The sequence below is a fragment of the Anthonomus grandis genome, chromosome 15, assembly GCF_022605725.1.
Source record: "Anthonomus grandis grandis chromosome 15, icAntGran1.3, whole genome shotgun sequence".
Classification (NCBI taxonomy): domain Eukaryota; kingdom Metazoa; phylum Arthropoda; class Insecta; order Coleoptera; family Curculionidae; genus Anthonomus; species Anthonomus grandis.
In genome coordinates this window covers 11,284,367-11,304,691 of record NC_065560.1, presented here as the reverse complement: position 1 = coordinate 11,304,691, position 20,325 = coordinate 11,284,367, and the positions used below count along the sequence as shown (strand labels likewise).

At 33.1% G+C, this 20,325-nt stretch overlaps 1 protein-coding gene across 1 annotated transcript in view; it reads left to right on the top strand.

The window, feature by feature from the left end:
* LOC126745045 (O-acyltransferase like protein-like) overlaps nt 1-20,325 on the top strand; it is a 68,136-nt gene that overhangs the window by 13,428 nt on the left and 34,383 nt on the right. The gene's annotated exons all lie outside the window — the stretch shown is intronic.

The following is a 20,325-nucleotide window of genomic DNA, read 5'->3' as shown; positions in this document are numbered from 1 at the left end:
TCCGCTATCTGTTCGCAACCAGAAAATTTATTATCACTATAATACATTGAATTTGGAATTTTATTTACTGCCTTCCTACTGTCGAGGTGATACCAAAAGTTTTTAAGGTCAGTCACACAGTAATTGGTCTAAATTTGAAATATAACCACGGTAGCAAATATTCGTTAAAGTTTTGCACCTCGTCCTGAGATTAGAAAAAGTGACATAATCAGATTGATCACCAGTACTGATGTAATTCTTGTGAGCAATCTGCTTCTGTGTAACTAGATAGTTAAGTTCACCCGAGAACCACTTGGAAAAATCAGATGTCTTATATCTTTTGAGAGGAACAAAAAGGGCTATTAATTGCCATGTTTAAAATGTGATAGAATTGAGAGACAGCTATGTTAATATCATTTGTGTTCAGTATTGTAGTCCAGTCAATTCCAGACAAGTAATTATTAATGCCATCATAATCTGCAAGCTTAAAATCATAATAAAATTCTACATACTCTACATTTGGCTTGAATTTACCACACAAATCTAATTGAAAGTTGTACGCTTTGTGGTTTTGAAAGTTATCAAAAAGGTAGTCGATTGCTTCTGTTACCACAAGATTACTTCTATTAGTGAAGATCAGATCCAAATAAATCAATCTATCATTAGGTATTGTTATTTTTTGAAAAAAATTCAAATAAGCATAAAACTGACCTAGAATTAAACCTGGAGAGTTAGGACTGCACTCAACGCACAGCGCCAAGATTGTCACTCCCCCAGCGAGCATCTGGTACATTAAAATCATCGAAGACATAAAAAAATCGTTATTAGAATACTCCTGCCGGAGAATATCTATCGAGTGGCAATGGCTTTCATACAAACTGATTTCAGAATTAGGAGGAATATAAACCCCTCCAATAATAAGATTATTGTTACCCACTTTACATGATATAAACAATTGTTCCACAGAATCATATGCCAACTTAATCCTTTTAGAACTTATATATATTAATACTCCCCCACCTCGGTTCTTACTGCTAGTGATACGAGATCTATCACAGCGGAACAGGTTAAATGATTTTACAGCCAACTTAGCATCAGAGAATCTATCAGAGAGCCAACTCTTCACAAACAGCAACACACTGTATTGAGAACATAAAACTAGTTTACGGAGGTTCTTCAATTTTAGTCCTCAAACCACCAACATTAAAACAAAATACTTGTAATGGGGCTAAACAGTGTTTTTTTTTATTCTCAGATTTATAAGTATCAGTAGTCGTAGCGATATATGGTGGATCATTTTTATATTTAATTGAAAGATTTGTTTCACCATTATTCTTCCTTCTATTGAGTTCAGTGACCACCCGTTTGATGCACTCTCTCTGCATCATGTTAAATCACCTTTAATTTTATATGTATGATCCCAGGCACCTTTCGTCGTGCCGACAGTATATCCTTAACTATCCTGCTCTCGGAAAACACTACCTTAAGTGGCCGAACATAATTATCTCTTTGCTTTCCCAATAATCATCTTGCCCATTTTGTCTATAGCCGATTCTTTGTTTATAGATAACCGAAGTTTAGATACCTTTTGCTGATCATCTTGGATTCTGTCTTGAATTTTATTACAATTGGATTTAGGTACATTGTATACTATAATATTGTTAGCCCTCAGTGCTCTATCGTTGACTTCAGTTAAAAGAGTATTCATACTAGGTGGCATGTACGGAGAAGCTTCAGACAGTGGAGGATGCTGCTGAGTTATTGAAGATTTTACCGCAGCCAAATCAGTTTTCAGTTCATCAAACGAGCTTGCAAAGGATGTCTTAATAGTTTTAATGTCTTCACTGAGAGTCTTCATGTTCTCCAAAAATCCTGTTATGTTCTTGGTCTCAACCCTCACTGCCTTAATTTGTTGCTTTAAAGAGGTTATCCGTGCTTCCATCACGAATAAATTTTTGAGTTTAGGAGTACAATCTTTACATATATAAGGAATAGATCGACTTCACAGCTGCAATTGCCCGGACTTCACTGGATGCAATTTTTGCACAAGATTTGGATTTAATTACTTTGCACCAGTCACATGGATATCAATAGAATTTTCAAGACAATACTGCTTAAAATCACAACATTTTTAAGAAATTGAAAATTAAAATTCCAACTTTAAATATCCTGTATCTCGTAAACCTGCAACATTTGTATAAGACATGTTAAGCTCAATCGCCATATTTTGGTGTGTAGTATCTTCAGTTCAGAGATTGCCCATTCTCAATGAAACACCCTGTACATTGAAATGGCTTGATAATCTAGAAAACTAATCTTTCTCTTCGTTATCTTATCTTTATTCTCACGAATTTTGCTTTTTATCTCTAAAAAAAAAAGATTATTGCAAAAAACATTACCTCAAATTACTTTTCCTTTACAATTTTTACTACCTTATACCATTCGTCTGAAGTAAACTTGTTTCATTCAATGATTCAATATTTTTTAATATTACATTCACATGGTAATTTCGTATGTTTTATTTATATAACTGTAATAAATATTTATGCTTAATAAAAGTGATTAAGCCTTCGATAGTAAGTTGTTATAAACAAATTAGGCGCCCATTTTTGTTTTGGCCTCGGCAGTCATTCACGAGTAAGCTTATGAGCAATGGGTCGGCAATATCATCAGCTATTGTGTATACACGATATGCTTATAAGCAATTAATTTTAAAACGTTTATATAATTTAACTCATGCTTTTCCAGAAAAACCTAGAACTGACATAGGGTACTGTTTCATTTGATTCTGTATGGCTTTGACACAATTCTATGATTCAAAATGAATTTTTAACTTCTGTGTAAGCTTTATTGCTAATCTTTATATTTTTAATGTGTTGTTTTTGGTAATTTAATACCTGTATTCTCCTCGGCTCAGAAAATTCGTGTATATGTCTCTAAAGTGGTAACAGATTTATTTTGCTGGTATTATGATATAAAATTGAAAAGGATAGATCTGACTTAAGGTAGACGTAAAAGTTTGGTAGTTTTACACGTTTTTTTAGACAGATGCTTTTCGACATTTTTTCCAGTGTCTTGTTGGCATTCTGCTTTCCTATTTGTTTTGACTTGCTTTAGTAGGACTACCATCTTAAAATCACCATGATTACATACTCTTTTTTAATATATTCGACTTTGATCCTATATTGAACCAATATATTTCTTGAGGACCCAATTTTTTTGATATTCTTTGGGTAACATGGCTTTTCTTCTCAGCACATTCATCTTCAACAACAAATAAGTATTTAATTCAACATGCTTACCCAGGTTCTAAAACGCATCAAATATTTCAACTTTTCTTCCACAAACTGCCTACCTTTGTTTTGCGCAACTGCAAATTGCATATATTTTTTTCCTTTTCACTTTAGATAATTATGATATAAATTTATTTTAGTCTTAATTTTTATTTTTTTCAAATTTTGTACATAATAATAATAATAAGGCTTTAATTTCCAACAGTCACCGACTTACAGGAAATACAGAAAGAATTGTGTACAACAGGTTTAAGGTTTAAAATTAAATAATACAATATAATATTAAGCTAAAGGAAAAGTTATGGAAGAGGCTTATAGGCTAATAAAAATTTTAGAAAACATACATTTACTCAAAGCATTACCTACCTACAAAATCTCTAAGAGAAATTCAAGATTTAAGATTATTGATTAAAAAATCCTATTAAGAAAGACATTGAAGCAACAAAGAGATCCAAGTTGTGGTTACAAAGAGTATTAAATAAGTTACACATATAATAAATTGGCGACCTTCTAAAAATGTTATTTGTTGCTCTATTACACTGAAATGTTCGAGGGTTTCTAGAGTTTAATCTGGGAATGACAAAGTAAATTTGATTTAACAATGAGCTACAGTCGATTTTATAATTAACTAACTTATATAAAAAGACCACGGCCGCTACCACAAGGCGCGGCGGTCGGCTAAGGCTTTCATGTTAAAACGTGCAAGCATTATATCTTGACGTGTTCTCTTGCTGGATAAACACCATCGGTCTTGTACATTAAATATTTTAAAAATCTACGCTGATTTGACTCAATTTTATCAATCTTCACCTGATATACTGGATGTCATATAATTGAAACGTACTCAAGCTTGGAGCGAACAAATGAGCAATATAAGAACTGCACCACCCTAACTTCATCAAAATTGCGACAACTTCTAATTATAAAACCCAGAGATCTGGATGCTGCTATAACTGTATTATGGATATGATTTTTAAAGTTGAAATTTTGGTCAAAAGTAACACCCAGATCCTTAATTTCAAGACAGCTAGTTAAAGGAAAATGTTGTATTTCATAATTGTGCTGAATAAAATTTTTGTTTCTACAAAGAGTTACCTGAAAACACTTTGACACATTAAGAAAAAGTCTGTTGTTCCGACACCAGTCATATATATTATTTAGTTCAGATTGAAGCAGTTGGCAATTAGATATGGTTTCTATTTTTCTATAAATTTTTAAATCGTCTGCAAAAAGCAGTTTAAGACATAAAATAGACAGTGCAAGGTCATTGATAAACAACAAAAAAACAAGCGGTCCCAAGTTTGCACCTTGTGGGACACCAGATCTTACGATGTATTGATTGGAGCGAAAACCATCGATTTCGACAAACTGCATTCGGTCTAAAAGGTACGAAGAAAATAATTTTAACACATTTTAAGAGCAACCCAGATAATAAAGTTTTATCAATAAAATAGTGATATCTACTTGATCGAAAGCCTTCTGTACATGGTTCGATATCTTTGTGTCTCCATTCAGGCGGTATCTTCTATAATTTTTTCTCGACAGTAGTCAGGGCAAAAACCGATATCTTCGGAATCACTACTACTTCTGAATACTGTATAGTCTTTATTATCTTCACTTCTATTTAAAACGCAACCTTGATCAATAATTTCTAAATCAAACTATTCAGAAAAATCAGTTTTTCATTTACATACACATGCAGATATTGGCCAGTGTCATGCTGATTAATACTATGGCTTTTCAGATGAAATATTATTCAAGAGGCCTTAAGCAATTGTAGTAACAAAATGGTCCTTTATAAGTTTAGTTAGTATTATTTATAAGTTTAAAGCTTCGGGTTTTATATTTCTTTTTCTTCTTTTTCTTCCTCTTCTTCTTCTTCTTTAAAAGCGTGGTTCTCTATGAACTTTAACAATTATTAGTGCTATCTGTACTGTGTCGACTGCTTTTCTAAAGAGACTTGTCGTCTCACCATACCATTGTCGCATATTCTTCAGCCATAATATTCATCGACACCCCGGTCCTCTTTTACCTTCGATTATACCGTCTATTATCAATTGGAGATGTCCGTATTTTTTGTTTCTGCAAAATGCGCTCAAAGTACTTTCGTTCTTTAAGTCTGAGCATGATTTCGAGGTCTTTTGACATTCTCGCAAGCACATTCACATTTCACACTCTGTCCATTCAGAATATTTTCAACATCCGTCAATACGTCCACATTTTGAAAGTCTGCGTTTTTTTCACATATGGCGTCGTTGAAAGTCGACGCCAATTCCATGATAGAGAATAATGAAGACGTAACAAAGCGTTACTCGAGTTCGAACGGAGAACGACATACTTTGGAAATACAACACAGACTGAATTTTAACAAATGATGCACTGACTTGTTCAATTCGGGCACATATCTCCTACATAGCATCCCGGTTTTCATTGACCTGGCTTTCAGGATATATGCATGATTGAACGCGTTTGATTTGTTGGTTCTGTACCTATAGAAAAACTTCTGCAACCTGATTCTTATATGACCATCCATTTGCTTTCTTCGATGTTTAGATTTAATTCTACACTATTGATTGTTCATGGTCAGCCAATATCTGGAGACCTTTGAACGAGTTCGAGACTATGATGGTCTCCTCAGCGCACGCAAGTTTATTTATGCTTATGCCATCAATGTAAATTTCTTCCAGGCAGTTTTCTAAGACATCATCGAACATTTTGTTTAAGTACATATTAAAAAGTAATGGAGACAGCATACAACTCCGTTGAATATCCCTTTCGATTTTCGGACTGTGTCTAAAATCATAATTCATGCAGTTTGGTTTCAATAAATATTTTTAACTATTTAGAGATCTCTATCATCCAGATCTAAGTCTTTAGAGATTCTCATAAGTTTTTTTATGTTGGACCCTATCAAAAGTCGTGGTCTATAAAACAGGCAAAAACAGAGATATCCCTGCAGCTCTGAACCAACATCTGGATACTAAACAGGTCCTCCCTCGTGGACTAGCATTTTTCATATATTCTCTTGTGGATTAACTTTAGAAAAACTTTAAGAAATTCTATCTGGATCTGCAGCTTTTCTATTTTTTGACCACTAGATTACATGTTGGACTTCTTTCTAATTTATATCTAGCCCTTCGTGTGAATATTGTTCAGGAGTGTCCAATCTTCTTTAATCAAGGAAAAAGTTCCTGATATAGCTACACCACTATTCTAGTTTGTTATTACGAAATATTTTATCTTCGATATCCAAGGGAATATCAGTGCGACCCGGTTTGTGTACATCAGCATCTTCCTTTTTTTCTTGTGCATATTAAAAGTGATATATTTGGCCTCTAGATCCTTAGTTTTCTTTAGTATCGTTTAAAGATAATTTTAAGCTTGCGTTTTGTAAAAACTTCCATAATATTAGTCCGCTTCGGAAGTTCCAACAAGGTTTACTCTGCTACGTCAATAATTTAATTAATTTCTGATATTTAGCTTTTTGAGTAACTAGGCTTCTAAATTATTCACTTATAAATCTTGAAAAAAATTATATCGATCTGAATTTTCCATATCAATCTGAGTTTTTAAAAATGCTAAAGTAGACCCCTTCCTTTATAATTTTTATCAATCTCATGGGTACTAATTAACCTTTGGTCCAAATAATAATTTTATTTTAGGAATCTGTATTTAAATAAGTATTTTTTTTCTACAAAACATCGTAAATAATTCCGCTTTTTGCTAAAGTCTAAAAGATCTGTAAAAGATTTTTTTTCGAGTCAGAATGAACTTTGACATTTCGCTGTGAAATACCAATGAAGGAAAGTCGGAAAAATAAAGGAAGACTTTTCAAATAAAACCTTTGTCTTAAAAGAGACTAGATTATTATATAAAGTTAGGATTTACGGACATTATTGATCCTATTTGTAGACCTCTTCCTTGCTCTTTGAACTTCTTACATAAACCAACATGATCCAAAAAACGCGCAACCTAATTTGAGCAATTTTTCTAGGCAAAATCATTTTTTTATCATATCTTCTAGGCAAAATAGTTTTCTATATAACGCCGTCAATCACTTAAGATCATTTGCGGCGAATTCTTTAACTTAAGATAAGTAACTAAGTCAAAACTTTTACATGTCACCAAATATGTTTCTGTCCTTAGGATTTTAACTTACTAGTAATTTTGCCTTCAATAAGACTGACAGGCTTAAGAGAATATTTATGTTGGGCATAAATAATAAGAAATCCAGTGAGTTCAGATGACATTGAGCTAAAAAGCTCTTATGATTGCCAGTTACGGCCCTCAATACTCTAGCAGCTTGTGTCAAACAGTCTTGAATACAGGGAATCTGAAGGTCTTAGTAATTACCACCCAATCTCTCTTCTACCTCTACCCTATCTAAAGTTATCGAAATACTTGTCAAAAGGAAGTTTTGGGACTATTTACAATCCTTCAATATAATTACAAGACAGTGGGGCTTTCAGGTATCGAAGGGTACTCATGACTTTTTGGAGAACGTTTACATTATGTGGACCGCGGATTACTGCTATCTAAGTTTGAAAGTTTGAAAGTTGGCGCATGTCTGGTTTAAGTCATATCCTAGCAATTATGGTCAGTCTGTCGTGCATTCAGGAAAAAATCTTCTACCTTAAGAATTACTTGCGGAAATCCACAGGGATCGGTTTTGGGGCCAATCTGGTTTTATATATACATAAATGACCTTATTGATCTACATATATCTGAATAAATCACCGTTTTTCTTCTTACTTCGTATTTCTCTGGATCTAGAGAGGGCAGGTATGGATTAAGCAGCCTGGGTTATTCGTCCAGGAACTAAGTCTCCCTACCTCAGTTTGTACTAAGGTTGCAGGGAATTTTCGGTTTTATTGGCTGGTTGGAACTACACATTTCTCTATAGGTATTTAGGTAGGGTAGGTAGTTAGGTATTTAGGTATGATGTAGCAAGTCTGCTTTTAAACCGTAACCCTTTGCAGAAGGTTGTAACTAAGTTTCTGGGAATTCTGATGTATTAAGAAGAACGCTTTGAAGGCTATATACTAACTCTAAGTAGAAAGCTTTCATCAGGATATTTTGCTATATAGGTGGTAAGGGAGGAATTAAGACATCAGCTTGCACGGACAGTCTATTTCTCATTATTTGGTTGGCACCTCAAGTATAGAATACCATTCTGGAGTGTTGCCAATAAGGGACTTTTGAATCTGGTTTTTATCATTTAAAAGAAAGCTGTTCGTCTTATTATTGAAATAAATCAAAGAAAGCCTTTTAGACCAGATCTTATAGGCCTAAAAATTGTAACTATTACATCTTATTGCCTCTGCCACTTCCAAGGTCTGCACTGGTAAAAAAGTAACTTGTATATGAAAGTAGGAAAGTATTTAATCATTTACCAATAAATCTAAAAACTCTGAATTCCTGAAAGACCTTTCGGCACACACTAGAATTTTACTATTACATAGGGTTTATTATAGTATGGAAGAAGTCTACCAGGGTGTACTTTAAAATTTGACTCTATTTTGCTTTTATTCTGATATTTGCCTGTTAATGTAAGATTATGTCTGATATAAATGTTTTTATTTTTTAATTATTTATATTTAGAATATTATTTTTAAGTGTTTTATGGTTTTGTGTGTATTTAATGGGTTCTGTTCAGTTGTATATCAACAAAATTTTTAATTTTTTGACTTAACACTTTTGAATTTGAATTTGTTATTCTTGAATTTTCCCAATAACCTAAATCATCATAATACTGATGGAAAGTCACAAAAATTTAAAAAAAAAATCTTAACAATGTGTTAGCTTTTTTAAATTGAAAGTATTTTTTTATAGTTTCTATCTGCTGATCAATCTAAAGTTTTAATTATCAAGGCAAAAATTTTAGAAATCGTTCAGAAAATAACAAAATACCGAATTCTCTGCACGACTTTTCGTTGACACAGAATCGGGCACATCGAAAAAACCTTCTGCATTACCAATTAGTATTATTTAATCATTTAAATTGAATATACATAAGAGCGCTATTAGTGCAATTACTGAAAGTGTTGCGGCGTTATGAATGTTCTAGGTATGAAATTTCGAATAAAGTCGAATCGGATATAAAAAATGTATCGATAAAAACAAGACCTACTATTTGGCATATAATAATTACATAAAAAAATTAGCGAGTAGTAACGAGGTCTAGTTTGAGTTATTCTAAGTAATCACCTAAAGTAAATGAAATCTTTTTATTATCTTCTTCTTATTTTTACCTTTGGGACAATGTCCTGTTTATCCACCGATTTTTCCGTATCTCATATCTGTCTTTTAAAGGTCTCACAAGTGGTCTTAACGTGTCGTATTATTTAAATGTGGTCCCTTTATTCTCTGACCTATACGTACACACGTTCTGTCGTTATCTTGGACACAGTATAAAGAACAAGAACTAGTTTATGTTCGGTGTCTTGGACCACGTCTTATATGCATCAGGTATCTCGTTGACTATGAATATCACACCATGATATTTCTGGAGAGAGATTTAGGTGGTCATAAAAGAAGGTAACTTAAGGCTGTCAACTATATCGTTGAGAATTTGTATTTTTAGGCATTTGAGAAAAGATAAAACATAAGATTCCTCTAAAATTAATGTGACAAAAACACAACTAATGGCTAACCTTGTACTCGGTGAAGGAACATAGATAGGTGGCATCCAAGTATAAGAAACTACCTCAAGTATCTTGAGCAGCAAATTCGTATAAACAGAGATGATCGAACTTGCGAATTGCTTAGGCTAACAGGAATAACTTGGGCCGAATTTGGGAACTTAAGGCACATTTTAAATTCAGATTTATTAATTTGTCTGCAGAGAAAGGTTCAGCTAGTGTTCTGTCTGTCCTAACTTATGGTTAAACTCTAACATTAGCAAAAACTGCTATACAGAAAACCAAAATAGCAAGTATCACATCACTGAGGTACGTAGAATAACAAGAATGATTGACGCAGTATAATAAATAGGAATTCTAAAGGAGTTAAGCGGGACATGGCGAGAATGCGGAACAACAAATAAACCAAAAGAATCATAGAGTGGAGTAGATAGGACGCATACAGAATCAGGGGATCACCACCAGTATATAAGGAAATGTTTAAGTAGGTTTAGTTTAGTTCTAATCTTTTCCCGAAGTTGCTAACATAGTTAGCGAAACACGTATCGAGAGTAAAAATAAGGAGTTTTGCTTGGTGGTAAAACTATCTGGTAGTTTGTTATCTTGGCTTTGCCATGTCGCTTTTCTATGCGAAAGGTCTTCGGGGTTTAAGAAATTTGCTATTACCAGATTGCCTCTATTATTTTTCAATCCGATAATTCCAATGTGTTTCTCTTTCTCTGTGCTCTTTCCAACCTTCAGGTTTCGCTGTTTGTTTAAGATGGTCATGTAGGAGGTACTTCTTCAGTCACATCCTGTGGATGATGCTTATACCATTTGTCACAAGCAGGGACCGATCCAGTGGGGGGGTGTTAAGATTTTTCACTTCAAATTTTGATTTGAAATTCACAAAGCATTTTCTGCAAAATCGTCATTAAAAACTGCATGGTGCGCATTGTTGTCTTTACCTCACTTATAATAATGATAATATTTATCCATCCATGCGATATACCTATTATTATACAGATATATATTCCAAAACGAGTGTGAATCTTCGGCAGCGGTTATAATATACAGCGAATACAATTTACGATTTATCTATAATACCATTATTCGAATAGCGCGTCAATGTCACAAGGGTCCGCAAGACAGCTACTATGTCAAAAATTTATACTACATCTTTGCGCTTAAAATGTACTATGTCTTTGCGCTCATCAAAATTGGTTGGAAAAAATTGGAGAAAGGCTTCAGACAGGTTTAAAGAACATGCAGTGACAAAGTATCACGACGACGCCAACACCGATGCGCGCAACTTCAAGCTCATTTATGAAAACAAGAAGAACGATATCATAACTGACATTAATGTAAGCCGAAAAAATTGCAGATCGAGAACAAAAAGAAATTAGTGTCAATTATCGTTTGAAATGGCCCTTTGAGGTCGTCGAGATGATGGTGCTATGTCCATGGATATGCCGGAAGATAACGACGGAAATTTCAGAGCTCTCCTACGTTATGCAGTAGAGTGCGGGGATGAGTTTCTACAAAACCACTTGATGACGGCTGGGGCTAATGCAACCTATCTAAGCTATAAGACACAGAATGAAATTATCAAGACTGGACGGGAGATAATTACGAATGAAATAGTAAATCGTGTAAATAAGACGAGGTGTTTTGCAGTCACTGCCGTTGAAACGACTGATATAAGTGGAATAGAACAAGTTTCTATTGGACTCCGGTATGTACGAAAAGTTGCAGGGAAACACGTCATACGAAAAGATTTTTTGTATTTTGTATCTGTAGAGGATATGACAGGCGCAGGACTGGTTAATACACTCGTTAAAATAATAATCGTTGAAAAAACTTGGCATTGAGATTCAATACATGAAAGGGCAAGGTGAACTCGCATTTCAGTGTACTTCAATGTCATAAATAATTTTCAAAGGAGAAAATAATACAACACTGGTGATCTTTGTTGTAGGTTATGATGGAGCACGAGCTATGAGTGGAGAGTTTAAAGGATGTGCAGCTATTGTTAAAAATTCAGATTTAGATGCACCTTATTTTCATTGTGCAAACCACAATTTGAATTTGGCTATGGCATGCGATATTGCACCGATTCGCAACTGCTTGGAGACGGTCAAAAAAGTCGTCAGTTTCTTTCGAAATTGTAACAAGACTGGAATTATTTTAAAGAAAACCATTCTTGAATCGAAGACTGGCGCCAAGCAAACTCGTCTTCTGAAATTTTGCGAAACGCGTTGGGTTGAACACTTCGCATCACTTAGCCTGTTCTACGTTAGCATAACATTCATTGATTCCACTCTGGAAGAAATGGACGAGCCGAAAGTAAAATCTGATGGTGTGCAGCCGAATGAGCTAATTTCTTCTATTCCATCGCCACAGTTCATTATTTGATTGGCAGTGCTCAAACCTATCTTTGGATTAACTAAAAGTTTGAGTCTCAATTTACAAAAAGAAGATTGTATCTAATTAGAATAATATCGACTGTGTGTTGTATCTAACTAAATGTATTGAATACGTGAACGATGTACATGATGAAATAAAGGACATGCGTACAAAGGCAGACAAAACATTCCGAGAAATCAGCGACACAGATTCCTGAATCGATTAAGACCGTGCTGATGGTTCCTCGACGAGCCGGACGTCAGAAAAATCGAGACAACTATGCTGGAAATGCTGAAGAGTACTATAGGCGATCAATCTAATCTATTCCATTTTTAGACAAGTACTCTGAAGAGCTTGTAACAAGATTCTTAAAGCAACGAGATCTGTTTTCCAAGATACAAAATATTATCCCAGCAGAATATGCAGAGATTGATGAGGTTGAATTGGACAAGACCATCTCTGTTTTCAAAGAAGTATGGCCAGGTGAATTTACTGAGACAACTGAAGAAACAAAATTGGATTTGAAAATGTGGAAAAGGTACACAGTAGTTTTCGAATTTCTGCAACTTTCATTTGAAACTTTTGAATAATGCAAAAATATATGTATTCTTTCAGATTTTGCGTAAAACTTCCTGAGCGACCGAAAACATTTCTCGACGCTCTCGACGTGTATGAGCAGTTTTACAAACATATCTATCGGCTCCTTCAAATAAGTGCCACGCTGCCCGTCACAGTAGCTTCAAATGAATGGTCATTTTCAACTTTACGTAGATTGAAGACGTATTTGCGTAACACGACTGGAGAGGAACGACTCAATGGGTTAGCCTTACTCAATATTCATCGTGATATTCCAGTGACTAGTGAAAAAATAAAAGAAGACTAGATATTACTTTGGAAAAGCTTTTGTTGACTTTATTTTTCAATGATCATCGCGTGACGACATTTTTATCTAGATGATTATTGTATTATATTGGAGCTATTTATCTCACGTAGGCCTTAAGCTTGATTTAGAAGCACACTCAAGACGTCAACCTTTATGTCACGATACCCATAAATCATTTACCGAAAAAACTGATTTGTATTGAAGATTATGCATTGCAATAAAATTATGAAAAAGATATCGAATTTTGTTGTACTTCGCAGTATCATACAAAACTATGATTTTAGTGTAATTTCAACTGTAGTCTGTAGTAGTTTTTTGATTTTTGATATTTCTACATTTTTTTTCAGTCACATTCCATTGCACTATAGGTTAATGCAATATCGATGCAAAATCATCGAGATTGAACAAAGAGAAATGAGTTACAGAAAATGCACCAGAACACAGAGAAAAATAGTGGTAGAAAATCACTATACTTTTAGTGAATGTCATTTTGTTTCTTAATCTGTTGAAATGACTGCTATTGCATCTATTCTTGATTATTATTCAGGCAGTTAGCCTCAAACAATAGCAAGTGTTCCATGAAGTGTCAGAATACGCAACACATAGTACTTTTCTCTGGGTTACTATGGAGTATGTGGACTGCTCATCTCTTACCTTAATATTTACAGTGCATTTACATTGTACTCAGTAAAACTAAATAGCCATTCGTGAGGGGATAATCTTAGATTTTTTCGATGGACTCCCCCTGAAAATATTTTCTAGATCCGTCCCTGGTCACAAGTGTCAATTTGATATTTTGCATATTGTTTAGTGCAATTATGTACAAAAGGTATTGTGACGGTTTAAGTGTTATAATTTTGCAAGCTTCGAACACCCTGACACAAAATATAATCAAAATTTGCTTCTCGTAATATTTAATTCTTAAAGTCTAGGCTTGGGCGGATGTAATAAGCGTCTCCTTTAATTTTTCCGTCCTGTAACTATCAAAATGTCTCCTTTCTTATTAACTTTCAATCTTCTTCACGAATTCTCGTTTTTTTACCTAAGACAATTCCATAGTTACTTTACGTATTACATATGCAATATTCAACACAACGGATTTTTGAAGTGTCTGGATCTCATATAATGGTGACTTCTGGGGTATCTGCAACTACAGCTGGAGTATGTTTGTATCATTTTTCTTCAACTTGTATCCCACATTCCAGTGCAGATGTGACGCGATAGTATTGTGGCGGTGCATATACATCTTTTTTGCCAAAATAGGTCATCCTGATAATACATTATAGATAGTTTCATTGTCTGTATTCACGGCAAAGTCTACATCTAGGGTCAACGCCGGTTTTTATGCTTCTAGTCCTCATATAGTTAGTTGGTTGCTATGCCTTGCTCTTGACATAACATATCAATGCTTCTGTTTTTGCTTTTAAATGTAATAGAATCTATAATATTGTATTAGTAAGCTATTTCCAAGATTGTTCTGTATTTTATTATTATCATTATTATTATATGAAAAATAAACGTTTTCTATTTTCATAAATTTTTTATACAAGATTTATCATCTAATCTGGTACTAGATCTAACTGGGCAGGTGTAACTTTTACTAAATAACATGCATAATCACTTATATAATTCAATTTCAAAAACACAATGTATGCATTATTCGACACAATTACTTATGAGAATTGAATGACAATATTAATAACTCTTTAGCAATTAGCAAAATTTACGGTCACTGACCTTGCTTGATCCACTACATAAAATGTGTAAATATTAGTTTAGAATTCGTTGACCTCTTAACATACGTTGGCGATGAAGTACTTTATTCATCTTCCATAAAAGATAAAACTAATTTGTAAGTTCAATCATTAGTCAAAGATTTGTCCTTGAAACAATAAAAAAATTGCATACTTGATTGACTTAAGGTTTGTCAAATTATGTTAATTAACTACCATTAATAAATTTGACTAGGTCAATGAAAATTGTACAAATAAAAAAAATGTTGGTTTTCAATCGATAATAAGGCTAAAGGTTAGAGATTATGTTATGAGGCCAAACATGTAAATAACTTAATGACAATTTGTATTTTTGAGTATATCTTTTATAAAAAACAACAATGTTCCAGGCCCTCATTAGCTAGGTAATTTATTTATATTTAATAAGTATATTATTGCTGTACATCCCATTTAATATGCATCTATTACGACTTCCTAGGTTACGCATGATTCTTCTCTTATGGTATAAAATGATATTTTAATTTCATATTGTGTATGTTCCATTCCGGGTATGATCCTTGGTATGAGAATTTATTATTTATTTTATTAAATTATTGCGTGCAAGATATATTTAGAATAATTTAACACGATAATATTTTTTTAAGTATTAATAGATATTTATAGACTAAAGAACCTTAAAATTTCTAAAAAATTGTCATTTCCAAAGTGCTAATACATGTGAATAATTTTCGACTAAAATTTTTACTAGAGATCATTTTCTATTATAGTATTATTTCGATTCCATCTCTCTAAGGTTTTAATTTTTTTGTACTAATATATATAAATTAGATAGTTATTCTTGTAAATTGGTGACCAACTTTATAGTTAATCTTTGTACCAGCGTAGTAGTTCATAAAGGAAATTATCCAGCAGTTGTCTAACGCTGGTCACTGACTACGCGCTACTTGCCATGTACTTACTGAGTATAGGTACGTAGGTGTTTTGCACGAGTACATGTTGTGGTTATTTATATTTAAAAATATTTTATTAAGTGCTCACAATTATTTAATACTACGCTAGATATCGTATCAGTTATCATGAAATAAAGATAGAGCGAGCGGCAAGTACACCTTTGGACATTTTAGCGAATGTTCCGGAACAATGGTCTCCCTAATATAAAAGAAGCCCTCGCTGCTAGAAACTTTTAAAACGAAACAAATATTAGGAGACAAATACAGTGGAGCAAGTCATTAATTGTATAATAAATAAGTTGACTATTTTTGTGTTTGGAGTATTTTAATTCACACCTAAATGAACAGTAAAAGTTACAATTGCGAATGTTGGAAACCGATATTATGAATTACCTCAAAAAATGTTGAAATTTTCTTAAAAGTAAGACAAATACTAAAAGTATATATAGAAATATGTTTTATAATGGCATACCAATTACTACTGAAATTTGTTTTGCAAATTGGTAGATAATAAAAATTTCTTAGTATCCTGCTCCACTAGCACCACTACGAATTTCCACACTTACAGGGAATTTGGTAGGGTTGCTTTCAGATTTGTTCTTTGTTACTACGCCTTTCATTTAAATCCTTCCAGGTTTAAAGAAAGTCCAGATTTTTGTATTTCCTGGTCTTATCGTACGTTTCTTTATATATACGGGATTGTGAGAAGGCATGTAGATTCTTCTGGTATATCTGGGTTGTCTTTATTTCTGTTTTACTTCATCATTAGCGTGTTCAGTTAATTTTTTTAAACAATGCGCTGGGTTCAATAATTACACATATCGACGGTTAAAGTACGGTACCTCGTAAGTCGCATTTTTGTCAAAATTGAGATAATATAATATTCCGGTAAAGGACACTATCCGCCATCTATTGATAAACAGTTTAAGATCATTCATTATTTATTTTATTTTTAAACGTCGAAAATCGATAACTTGTATTTGACTTCCATTAATTTTCAAAAGCGAGAACTCGTAAGTAGCGACATGCAGTAACTCGTATATGCAAACTCAATATATTTGTAACGATACCTCGTAACCTCTGTTAGTCAGCCATAATAATTGTGCCATGGTGTTGAGGTTTCGTTGGTGTTGCTGTGAACAATTTTGGTAAGTAAAAGCAGTATTTAACATTTAACACACAATTACTTCACAACTTTTTATTGGTTTTTTATACACCTTCGTTAATGTTTTAGCTAAAAATAGATTTTTGTTTTAGCTATAACTGCTGTTAAAATGACTTCAAGAATAAAAAAAATACTTGAACTAGCAGAGAAAAAATTTATAGAAAATCAGCATGAAGGTCTTGAACCTGCACCAACTTCAAGTGAAAGTTTAGATGTGATCACTACATTTGATGACCTAAACAATATTTCAATCGACAATAATTTCTTAGATGAAGCCTTAACACCCGAAAACATTGTTCAAATGATTAATGATGCCGACTTGATATTTTGTAACGACTCCTTGGTTGAAAATGACATTGTCATTAATTTGTATGAACTAAATCAAGAGATTTCCGCAGAAACCATGATGGAGAATGACCCAACATTAAAATTTGTAAAATACAATCGCGAGTGGGGACATGAACAACATGAACAACCCAATTCACTCTTTAAATAATACAGAAAACGACGTATTGTTTCATGAGAAAGTACCTAACAAACAAAGTAAATACCAAAATAAAGAACTTATATTATCAGAAAATAGCATGACAAATGAAACCATTTTTGCAAATGACATTCCGATTAAAAATAAAATACTTACTGAAAACATACCTAATGAAGAAAATACAGTAAACGAAGACCATGACGTATCCTCCAATTCAGACTTTGTTCCAGTGGATAATGATGATTCTAAAAGTGATAACTCAGAAACAAGTAATGACAGTGGCCCTATATTGCACAATATTACAAATAAAAAAAAAGAACTAGAAACAAGAAAACGAGATGTGAACCAAAAACTAAGACTTACTGGCAAGCAATATGTAGGATTTAGAAAACCTGCAGGACAAAAAAACTCTTTTCATGATATACCAAGAAGTGAGAGAGTTTTAGGATTATGTTGTAATTGTACGCAAAGAGTAACTAAGAGAGCACAGAAACGAAAATGCTTTTTAGTATCTGAGGAAAAACGAAAAAAAATTTTTAGTAAATTCTGGTCTGATATGTCATGGGATCAAAGAAAAGCTTTTGTATCACAATCTGTTTCTATTGTCCAATCCACTAGACCAAAAAAGACTGAAGATGCATCAAGACGCAAATCCACGTTGAAGCATTCTTTAACTTTAGGATACCAAAAGATTTCAGTTTGCAAAACAATGTATTTGCGAACGACTGGTTTGCGAGAATGGTCTGTTAGAAGTTGGTCTATGAAAAGTGAATATGGCTTGACAGCTAGTGTTGAAGTTAATAGGAGTATAAAAAAAAACAATCAATTATCACGAAGAAGACACAGTCTTTCTCAAAGAGTTTTTAAATTCCCTTCACAAACTTCCTTCTCACTACTGAAGGATACAAACCGCCTTTACTTGGAGCAACAGTTTCAATCTTTTGCACAATTACATCGAGCATATCAACAAAAATGTAAGGAAGTCAACAAGATCCCGCAATCAATTGTGTCATTACAACAAGCAGCTAAAGAGATGAACTTATCTATTTTCCGTCCGCGCAAGGATCAGTGTGATACGTGTTTTAGATTTAAGAATAATAACCTTTCAGAGAAAGAATACCAAGTTCACCTAACTAAAAAAGAAGAAGCCAGGAAATCTAAACAGGCTGACAAGGAATTAGCAAATTCAGGATTTTGCCATTATGTTACAATGGATGTTCAGGCTGTTAAATTAGCTCCATATTTAGCAGCTAGTGCTTTATACTATAGGACTAAGCTATGTAATCACAATTTTACAATCTACAATTTAAATAATCGAGACATTGTTTGCTACTGATTTAACGAAACACAAGCGGATGGACAAGCAGCTACGTACGCATCTTTCCTGGTACATTTTTTAGAAACAAACTTTTTCCAAAACTCTAACAAAGTTCCCATTATTATTTACTCAGATGGATGTACAGCTCAGAACCGAAACTGCATTATGTCCAATGCCTTGCTTCATCTATCTGAAAAATACGAGGTCGTGATTGAACAAAAGTTTCTAGAAAAGGGTCACACTCAAATGGAGTGTGACTCAGTTCACGCTGCAATTGAGACCAACCTAAAGCACAAAGACATTTATTTTCCTAGTGATTATCATCGTATTACCAAAGAATCGAGACCAAAAAATCCTTACCAAGTACAGAACATGAATTATGAGTTTTTTTTTAAATTATGGTTATAAACCATTATTAAAATATAAATGCATAAGACCCAGCCTAAATAAGACAGTTACTGACATCAGAGTTTTAAGGTACGAAAACGGACAAATTTTCTACAAAACTAATTATGGAGATGAGTTCCAAGCTATACCGGTAAGAACATCCAAAGTGGAATTAAGAAATGCGACATTTCCCCAACTGTTTGACTCACCATTGCCCATTTCAAAAAGAAAATTTTTGGATCTTCAAGCAATAAAAGAAGTTATTCCCCTTGACTGCTGGGCATATTATGATCAATTGCCCCACAAAAAGGAAAAAATAACATAGTAAAGTCTTGGCATTATAGCATTGGCTTTTCAGTCTTTTCATTTTAGAATCTCTTTATGTTGAGTTTAAGTTTATCAGACCATGTCAACTTTGTTGTTATTTTTTGGTTTTTAATCATTAGTTTTTGTAAAATTTCGGTAATTTATAAAGTAGTTTACGTGTACCTATGTGTTCTATAATTAATTTTTCTTTGCAATATTTCAAAGCAACTTTAAGTTCCTAATTTACCTGATATTCATTAGTTATAAATTATATAGTAGTTTATAGGTGTGAAATTTTAACACGGCCTTAAGTTCCTTGTCTACCATTACTACCATGATAGAAAAAAATAACACTTAATTTAGTAAGGAAAATACTTGTTTTTGTAATATTTGAGGATATTAATTATGTATCTGGCCTCTATTAATAGTAAGTTTTTATAAAATCGATTTTTGTATTTTGTTTATTTAAAATAAACATCTTGTTCTGTATTATCGTTTTTAAATAACTATTACAGTACCTCGTAACTGACCAAAAAAAAATACGGGAGCTCAAATATAAAAAATAAAAAGCTCTAAAATTTAAAAGAAAAGGTTTTTGCGTACTCCTTTTTCACAAAACAAAAAATAGAGCTTTTCTATTTATGAATATACTAAAAATATTGAGGTAGTATCTATCCTGAGTATTTAAAACAGTTTTTACTCTCTCCTGTAAAATTTCCCTTTTGCGACTTACGAGGTACCGTACGCGTACTTTAGCCGTTGATATTTAAAACTTTTTAGTAGAGTGTGACTGAAAGTGAA